This window comes from Salmo salar, chromosome 01, assembly GCF_965601325.2.
Source record: "Salmo salar chromosome 01, fSalSal1, whole genome shotgun sequence".
Classification (NCBI taxonomy): domain Eukaryota; kingdom Metazoa; phylum Chordata; class Actinopteri; order Salmoniformes; family Salmonidae; genus Salmo; species Salmo salar.
This window is the reverse complement of record NC_138291.1, coordinates 58,552,982-58,563,235: the sequence shown is the minus strand read 5'-3', so window position 1 is coordinate 58,563,235 and position 10,254 is coordinate 58,552,982.

Genomic DNA, 10,254 nt, shown 5'->3' with positions numbered 1-10,254 from the left:
TTTAATCCTCCATTTCAGAACAACATCCTATTCTTGAGATTATGAATTGACGCTAGTATGGATTATTTTCCATTCCAGAGCTGCCTGCATACAGTATGTATACTTGGAATCCATGATGACAGTTTATTGAAGATGATTCATGTTTCTTATAACACACAAATACACATACTTTCTAAAACATTTGGTGAATTTGTTAATGTCTGACTAAATTGTGGAAATCTCTAACTTCACTATAGTTGTATGATGTGTATCACATTGTCAATAAGTAAAGTTTGTGTTCAATAGAACGCTACAGAATGTGAGGTGGTTTAAAGCATCCAGATTTCTCAGTAGGACAATTTTGACTCAGAATATGACATTAAAACTATTTTATTTGACAGAATAACAGATTTGTCTTGGATGAAGTGCTTTTATCATGACAGACTTGAGGGTGGCTAAATTCCCCTTGAATACATTGGAGTATGTCAGCACAAATGGCTTCCAATGCTTTGCAAAGTCTGAGTATTTGTATGTCATGAACAACACATTAAATAAATTGTCATGATGGACGTTCCCATCAAGTACAGTGCCTTCTCTAAGTATTCATACTGTTTTACTTATTCCACATTTTCTTGTGTTACATCCTGAATTCAAAATGGATTAAATATTCAGTACCTGTCAAAAGTTTGGACACACCTACTCATTCAAGAGTTTATTTGTATTTTTTACAATTTTCTACATTGTAGAATAATAGTGAAGACAAAACTATGAAATAACACATATGGAATCATGTAGTAACCAAAAAAAGTGTTAAACAAATCAAAATACATTTGATGACAGCTATGTACAATCTTGGCATTCTCTCAATGAGCTTCACCTGGAATGCTTTTGCAATAGTCTTGAAGGAGTTCCCACATATGCTGGGCACTTGTTGGCTGCTTTTCCTTCACTCTGCGGTCCAACTCATCCCAAACCATCTCAATTGGTTTGAGGTCGGGTGATTGTGGAGGCCAGGTCATCTGATGCAGCACTCCATCACTCTTCTTCTTGGTCAAATAGCCCTTATACAGCCTGGAGGTGTGTTTTGGGTCATTGTCCTGTTGAAAAACAAATGATAGTCCCACTAAGCCCAAACCAGATGGCATGGCGTATCACTGCAGAATGCTGTAGTAACCATGCTGGTTAAGTGTGCCTTGAATTCTAAATAAATCACTGGCAGTATCACCAGCAAAACACAATCACACCGTCTCCTCCATCCTTCACGGTGGGAACCACACATGCAGAGATCATCCGTTCACCTACTCTGCATCTCAAAAAGAGAAAATCTCAAATTTGGACTCATCAGACCAAAGGACAGATTTCCACCGGTCTAATGTCCATTGCTTGTGTTTCTTGGCTCAAGCAAGTCTTGTCTTGTTATTGGTGTCCTTTAGTAGTGGTTTCTTTGAAGTAGCGGTTCCATGAAGGCCTGATTTACACAGTCTCCTCTGAACAGTTGATGTTGAGATGTGTCTGTTACTTGAACTCAATTAAGTATTTATTTGGCCTGCAATTTCTGAGGCTGGTAACTCTAATGAACTTATCCTCTGCCGCAGAGGTAACTCTGGGTCTCCCTTTCCTGTGGCGGTCCTCATGAGAGCCAGTTTCATCATAGCACTTGATGGTTTTTGCGACTGCACATGAAGAAACTTTCAAAGTTCTTGACATTTTCCGTATTGAGTGACCTTCATGTCTGAAAGTAATGACGGACTGTCGTTTCTCTTTGCTTATTTGAGCTGTTCTTACCATAATATGGACTTGGTCTTTTCCCAAATAGGGCTATCTTCTGTATACCACCCCTACCTTGTCACAACACAACTGATTGGCTCAAAAGCATTAAGAAGGAAATAAATTCCACAATTTAACTTTTAACAAGGAACACATGTTAATTGAAATAAATTCCAGGTGACTACCTCATGAAGCTGGTTGAGAGAATGCCAAGAGTGTGCAAAGCTGTCATCAAGGCAAAGGATGGCTACTTTGAAGAATCTTAAATATAAAATATATTTTGATTTGTTTAACACTTTTTTTGGTTACTACATGATTCCATATTTGTTATTTCATAGTTTTGATGTAGAAAATAGTAAAAATAAAGAAAAACCCAGGAATGAGTAGGTGTGTCCAAACTTTGGACTGGTACTGTATGTTTTTTCTCATTCATTTACACACAATACACACAAATGACAAGGTGCCATTTTTGTTGTTGAAATGTTAGCACATTTATTTCCAGTGAATTACAGACATAACCAATTACATAAGTATTCCCACCCCTGAGTCAATACTTTGTAGAAGCACCTTTGGTAGCGATTACAGCTCTGTGCCTTTCTGGATACGCTTCTAAGTGTTTTCCACAGTGGAGTGTGCAACATGTGCTCATTATTCTTTTCAAAATTCTTCAAGCTCAGTCAAATTGGTTGTTGATGATTGCTAGACAACCATTTTCAGGTCTTGCCATAGATTTTCACGTAGATTCAAGTTAAAACTGTAACTTGGCCACTCAGGAACATTCACTTTCTTCTTGGTAAGCAACTCCAGCGTACAGTTGAAGTCGAAAGTTTACATACACCTTAGCCAAATACATTTAAACTCAGCTTTTCACAATTGCTGACATTTAATCCTAGTAAAAATTCACTGTCTTAGGTCAGTTAGGATCACCACTTTATTTTAAGAATGTGAAATGTCAGAATAATAGTAGAGAGAATGATTTATTTCAGCTTTTATTTCTTTCATCACATTCCCAGCGGGTCAGAAGTTTACATACACTCAATTAGTATTTGGTAGCATTGCCTTTAAATTGTTTAACTTGGGTCAAACGTTTTGGGTAGCCTTCCACAAGCTTCCCACAATAAGTTGGGTGAATTTTGGCTCATTCCTCCTGACAGAGCTGGTGTAACTGAGTCAGGTTTTTAGGCTTCCTTGCTCGCACATGCTTTTTCAGTTCTGCCCACACATTTTCTATAGGATTGAGGTCAGGGCTTTGTGATGACCACTCCAATACCTTGACTTTGTTGTCCTTAAGCCATTTTGCCACAACTTTGGAAGTATGCTTGGGGTCAATGTCCATTTGGAAGACCCATTTGCGACCAAGCTTTAACTTCCTGACTGATGTCTTGAGATGTTGCTTGAATGTATCCACATCATTTTCCTACCTCGTGATGCCATCTATTTTGTGAAGTGCACCAGCCCCTCCTGCAGCAAAGCAACCCATACAACATGATGCTGCCACCCCCGTGCTTCACAGTTGGGATGGTGTTCTTCAGCTTGCAAGCCTCCCCTTTTTCCTCCAAACATAACGATGGTCATTATGGCCAAACAGTTCTATTTTTGTTTCAACAGACCAGAAGACATTTCTCCAAAAAGTATGATCTTTGTCCCCATGTGCAGTTGCAAACCATAGTCTGCCTTTATTATGGCGGATTTGGAGCAGTGGCTTCTTCCTTGCTGTGCGTCCTTTCAAGTTATGTCGATATAGGACTTGTTTTACTGTGGATATAGATACTTTTGTACCTGTTTCCTCCAGCATCTTCACAAGGTCCTTTGCTGTTGTTCTGGGATTGATTTGCACTTTTCGCACCAAAGTACGTTCATCTCTAGGAGACAGAGCGCATCTCCTTCCTGAGCGGTATGACGCCTGCGTGGTCCCATGGTGTTTATACTTGCATACTATTGTTGTACAGATGAATGTGGTACCTTCCGGCGTTTGGAAATTGCTCCCAAGGATGAAGCAGACTTGTGGAGGTCTGCAATTTTTTGGGTCTGATTTCTGATTTCTTGGCTGATTTCTTTTGATTTTCCCATGATGTCAAGCAAAGAGGCACTGAGTTTGAAGGTAGGCCTTGAAATATATCCACAAGTACACCTCCAATTGACTCAAATGATGTCAATTAGCCTAACAGAAGCTTCTAAAGCCATGACATCATTTTCTGGAATTTTCCAAGCTGTTTAAAGGCACAGTCAACTTAGTGGATGTAAACTTCTGACCCACTGGAATTGTGATACAGTGAATTATAAGTGAAATAATCTGTCTGTAAACAATTGTTGGAAAAAATGACTTGTGTCATGCAAAAAGTAGATGTCCTAACCGACTTGCCAAAACTATAGTTTGTTAACAAGAAATTTGTGGAGTGGTTGAAAAACAATTTTCAATAACTCCAACCTAAGTGTATGTAAACTTCTGACTTCAACTTTATTTTTGCCCTTGTGTCAGTGGCGACCCATCATTTATTTATTTTTGTTGCCTGTTTTGCATGCAATTTTGGCATTAACACGTGTCACATATCAGTTTGCAAACAATGTTAGAAAATAAATAATCATTAAGTTTATAAAGCTGCATACAAAATGGTCTCTTATTTGCCGTCTTGAGTAAGGCAGCTCCAAAATGCAGGTGTTTCAGCCTAGCTCAGTGCTTTCTGTGGTGGTGGGGCAGCCAGCGGAAAATACAGAGCGTAGGGGTTGGTAATGTTCTCTAGTTGCACTGTGATTGGCTCAGTGTTCTGTCACTCATGGGGACACTATGTCACCGTAAAGTCTACGAGGAGAGCTAGAAAATTGAAGACCCTTGGGTGCTGCCATAGAGTTAGATTAGAAGTGCCCATCCAAGAAGGCTCAAGGTCATTAGCCACAGATAAAATTACGTCAAATCATGTTATATCTACAGTAGCTTTGATTAGATTGATCATGTCAACATGATACTTTCAAAATCTTAGCTAGCAGTCATCATCATGAATCAAGTTGACAATCTACTGGAAAATCCTTGTCATATAAAGGGAAATTAGATAGATTAAACGTATCGGTGCTCATCGGCCATTGGACATTACACAACAAGTTGGATATCACAAATTCAACAATGAGTGGTTTGGAAGGAATCAGTGGCTAAGCATTGCAAAGTAATCACTAGCCTGCTACTCAGTGTAGTGGGTGTGTTGTCCAAGTCTGGGTTTAAGGGTATTTTTTCCAAGCTTAAAAGGATAAGCATGCAACATTGGCCATGCTGTCAATCCAGCATGACTTCTTATGTGTTCAAAACAACTGGAAACTCAGAACTGGGAATTCTCAGATAACTGGGACTGGGAAACTACGTCTTGAACGGTCATCCAACTCAGAATTCCAAGTCAGGAACTCGGGCCGCTTTCTAGAGCTCCGACCGGAAGATCACTGACGTCATGATTCAACCTTGTTTTTTTTAGTTCCTAGTTGTCTTGAAAGCACCATAAATCCAGAGAATGCCAGACTTTGATGACAAAGTTTGTTGACAAAATTTGCTCACAAAGTAGCCACGCCACCTTCCTGTTCAAGTGAGCACAACAAGGTGAGTCCAAAAATGTCTTGTATGCTGCTGCATAAATGATGTAATATGCCAGGGAGATGTATTCTGTAGCTAAGAAAGTAATACTAAGTGTATGTTGTGTCGTAAGCTGTTAGTAGCCCATGTGCCTCACCCTAATAATTTGGTGCCTTATCCCCTCATAATTTAGCCTACCTTTCTGACTTGGTAGCGCACATGTAGCCTATAGCATGTTTTAGAGAAAGAGCTTTCATTGTCTGCTTATATGCCCCCTTTATTTATCCTACTGTTCTGACTTGGTGTACAGGGAGAATACTGTAAGAACAGCCCATGATCTGAATTCTGTCGCTGTACATTTCGAAGTGCTGAACAAGTAGTTATATTGACTACGTCCATCCTAGCTCGCTCATTAATGTCTTAATCGAAATGATGGACTGCCTCACCCGCTTGTTGTCCCCTTATGCCATAGTTTGTACATCTCAATTGTCAGTAGAAACTACATTTGTTTAAGAAAGTCAGCCATATCAGCTATGTTTTTTAGAAAGGCATTAATTGAGGCTGAATTAACTGTTTCGCTGCCAGACAAGGCTCCGCTGATAGCCAGGTGTAGCAGTGGTAAGGTGTTGTTGGAACTCTGCTCTTGAGACAGCTTTATGTAGGTCCTAACAGTTTGTGGGCCCGGTTTTCAGTGTTATAGTGCAATTCATGTATTGTTTAGTGTTGTGTTGTGTAATGGCTTTGCTGGCATGCATCTAAAACATTTTCTGGGATTTTGCCCCACCAAGATTTAAATGCTAAAATTGCTAATGCATTGTATTTTAGGTTATTGTCCTGCTGAAAGGTGAATCTCTGTCACGTCCTGACCAGTAAAGGGGTCATTTTGTTATTGTAGTTGGTCAGGACGTGGCAGGGGTGTGTTTGTTTTGTGTTGTTGGGTTTTGTGGGCACTGTTCTATGTCATCTATTTCTATGTGGTTATCTTGTTGTTCTATTTCTACGTTCAGGGTTTTGGTCTGGCCTTCAATTGGAGGCAGCTGTTCTTCGTTGCCTCTAACTGGAGGCCATATTTAAGTAGGGGTTTTCAGCTTGTGTTTTGTGGGTGGTTTTCTCCGTGTATAGTCAGTGTACCTTACAGGACTGTTTTCGTCGTTCTTTTCTTCAGTGTTCATGTTCTTTCAATAAAACAAGAAGATGATTCACATACCCGAAGCAGTTTGGTCCCATCCTTACGACGAGTGTGACAATCTCCCAGTGTCTGGTGAAAAGCAGACAACCAGGTTTTCCTCTAGGGAACTCAGAAAAAAACAGTGTTGAATCATGACGTTAGTGATCTTCAGGTCGGAGCTCTAGAAAGAGGCCAGAGTTCCCGACTTGGAATTCCGAGTTGAATGACCATTCAAAACGTATTTTCCCAGTCTGAGCTCTTTTTTCCCCCCCCAGAGTTCCCAGTTGTCTTGAACTCACTGAAGTCTGAGATTTCCCAGTTCTGAGTTTCCAGTTGTTTTGAAAGCGGTAGAAGTCATGCTGGATTGACAGCATTACCAATGTTGAATATTTATCCTTTTAAGGTTGGAAAAGAGACCCTTAAACCCAGACTTGGACCATACATCCACTCCACTGAATAGAAGGCTTGTAATTGCTTTGCAATGCTTGCGGTTAGCCACTGATTCCTTCCAAACCACTCATTGTTGAATTTGCGGATTTCCAACTTGTGTAATGTTTATGTCCAATGGCTGATGACCACCGACTGCTAGTTCGCTAGCTAAGATTTTGAAAGTATGATGTTGACATGATCAGTCAAATCAAAGCCACTGTAGATATAACGTTATTTGACGTAATTTTATCTGTGGCTAATGACCTTGAGCCTTCTTGGATGGGCACTTCTAATGTAACTCTATGGCAGCACCCAAGGGTCTTCAATTTTCAAGCTCTCCCCATAGGCTTTGCGGTGACGTAGTGTCCCCATGAGTGACAGAACACTGAGCCAATCACAGCGCAACTAGAGAACATTACCAACCTCTACTCTCTGTATTTTCCGCTGACTGCCCCACCACCACAGAACACCTCCATTTTGGTGCTGCCTTAATCAAGAAAGCAAAAAAAGAGAATGTTCGTATGCGGCTTTATTAACTCAATGATTTTCATTTATTTTTTTCATTGTTACGTGACACGTACTGTATTAATGTCAGAATAACAGGCTGAAAACCCACCTGCCCTGAATGACAGGTCACAACTGTAAACATCTGTAAAGATTACATTATTTATTAATCAATTCCACAAACCTGGCACATCGAAGAGCACCATATGAACTATTATTACTAACCGATAGCGGACAGATTCTTCTGCTTTTTCCATTTTAGGAATTAGACCAGCACAAATAACACAACATGTAAAACATCATATTGTGATTTTTGGTGGGTGACTTACAAATGGAGAAACAACTGGATGTGTAAGGTACTGTAGGTTTGATATTGTAAGGGGTGTGTACTGGTGGCAGAGAAGTCAGACGCAGGAGAGCAAAAACTGTGGTTCCAACGGCTCAGTTTAATAATAAAAACCCATCGGATTACAGAACAATAAGAAAAGGGTATATAACCCGACGCACACCAGAACATAACGTGCACAAGCACTTACAATAAACAATACCGGACAAGGACATGTGGGGAACAGAGGGTTAAATACACAACATGTAATTGATGGGATTGAAACCAGGTGTGTGGGAAGACAAGACAAAACAAATGGAAAATGAAAGGTGGATCGGCGATGGCTAGAAGATCGGTGACGTCGACCGCCGAACGTTTGCCCGAACAAGGAGAGGGACCGACTTCGGAGGGAGTCGTGACAGATATATAGGTTTTATATATAGTCCTGAGAACCATGCCTCAGGACTACCTGGCCTGATGACTCCTTGCTGTCCCCAGTCCACCTGACCATGCTGCTGCTCCAGTTTCAACTATTCTGCCTGCGGCTATGGAACCCTGACCTGTTCACCGGACGTGCTACCTGTCCCAGACCTGCTGTTTTCAACTCTCTAGAGACAGCAGGGGCGGTAGAGATACTCTGAATGATTGGCTATGAAAAGCCAACTGACATTTACTCCTGAGGTGCTGACCTGTTGCACCCTCGACAACCACTGTGATTATTATTATTTGACCCTGCTGGTCATCTATGAACATTTGAACATCTCCACCCAGCACAGCCAGAAGAGGACTGGCCACCCCTCAGAGCCTGGTTCCTCTAGGTTTCTTCCTAGGTTCCTGACTTTCTAGGGAGTTTTTCCTAGCCACCATGCTTCTACACCTGCATTGCTTGCTGTTTGGGGTTTTAGGCTGGGTTTCTGTACAGCACTTTAATATATCAGCTGATGTAAGAAGGGCTTTATAAGTAAATTTGATTTGATAGAAAATACTAGGTCAAAATACTAGGTCAATGAGAAACAAACTTAACAGACTCAAAACAAGGAAGCCATGCCTAAAGTCAACTATATCAACACCCTTGTCAATTTAACAGGTCCATATTGCGGCTGTCAATTGTGAGCAACACATTTACCACTGCATTCAGTCTGAAGGTAGCAAAAACAGTACACCACAAAAAGGTACAAGGCCGCGGTAAGTGGCAAGGGTTACAGACTTCAATTGGAGTAGAGCGGTTGGCGGCGAAACGCAAGCAGTTTTGCAAGCGGCCCTGTTCGTGGTGCTTGCTCCCATGAACGGCGAAGCTGGCTCGGAGCTCAAGGCACCAAAAGATGTCATTAGCTTAAGTCCTGAGCTGCCGCCGCGCATGGTTGACCAATGAGCAGAGTTCATCTTGTCAACCAATCAAACAATGTTTTAATGACAACATTCAAGCTGACAACAACCTGGATCACTGGTGGGCAGTGGAACACACGGTGGGCGGATATTCTCGTGGTTCAATTGCCGCTTACCACCGCCCATGTTTAAGCACCTTGAAACATGTTATTGAGTCTAAATGTTATCAAATCAGGAGAATAATAAGTGAAGGAAGCAGTATAGGGAAAATGGGTGGAGGTAGCGTGGGTTTATAGGGATAAAATGGAGAGTTACAAAGTGTTAGAAGTTGAGGGACCACGGGGCATAAAAGGCATAGTGTGGAATAAAGAGTTAGCTAGAGATATAATTGGCTATGGAATAAACATAAAATGGGATGCTAGTGTGCGTCTGCACCCCTTTTAGGTTGTTGTCACAAATATCCAGCCCATGTCCAGTCATTCACGGGGTCACGTCATTCCGTCTCAGTTGTAAGCATTCAAATCGTGGTCACCATGTGTCTGTGAATCACAACATTAAAGGCGATGAGTGATCACAGCATTTCCACAAATTAAGCCATAGACAATACAACTTAAGCATTGAGGACAGCATTTTGTTGACAACATGGTGCTTTACACAATATCTACTATGTGCGAATGATGGAAGAATCTACCCCAGCTATAGGTCCATTTGAGTGTGTGTTCACTTATGTCTGCACATCAACCGGTACTGGGACCATTGGAGACATGGGATGCTTGCTCTCAAAGTGCTGCTTGAATGTCTTCAGGTCTGCGTCTATAAAGGTCAAGTACAAAATGGAGGAAATCTGTGGCTTAGATTGAATTCAAAGTTGACACAAATTATAAACTAAACAATACGATGCAACAAACTACCACAAATATGAAAAACTGTACCACACAGGCCAGAACAATACCCTACACATGGAGAGGAACCTAAAAGGCACATACATTACCAACCAATACTACTCACCCGACAGACAAGGCAGGTGTGGACCAGTGCTGCCTTGGCTGCAATCTTCTGTTTCGCAGCTGCTCCTTTCTTCTTAGCAACCGCCGCCTTGGCATCAGTCAATAAGTCCAACTTGAGAGTGGAGCATGCGTTATATATCAATACCATCAAAATGAATCCCCCTCATCCCCCTGACATTATGGTCAATGGACTATG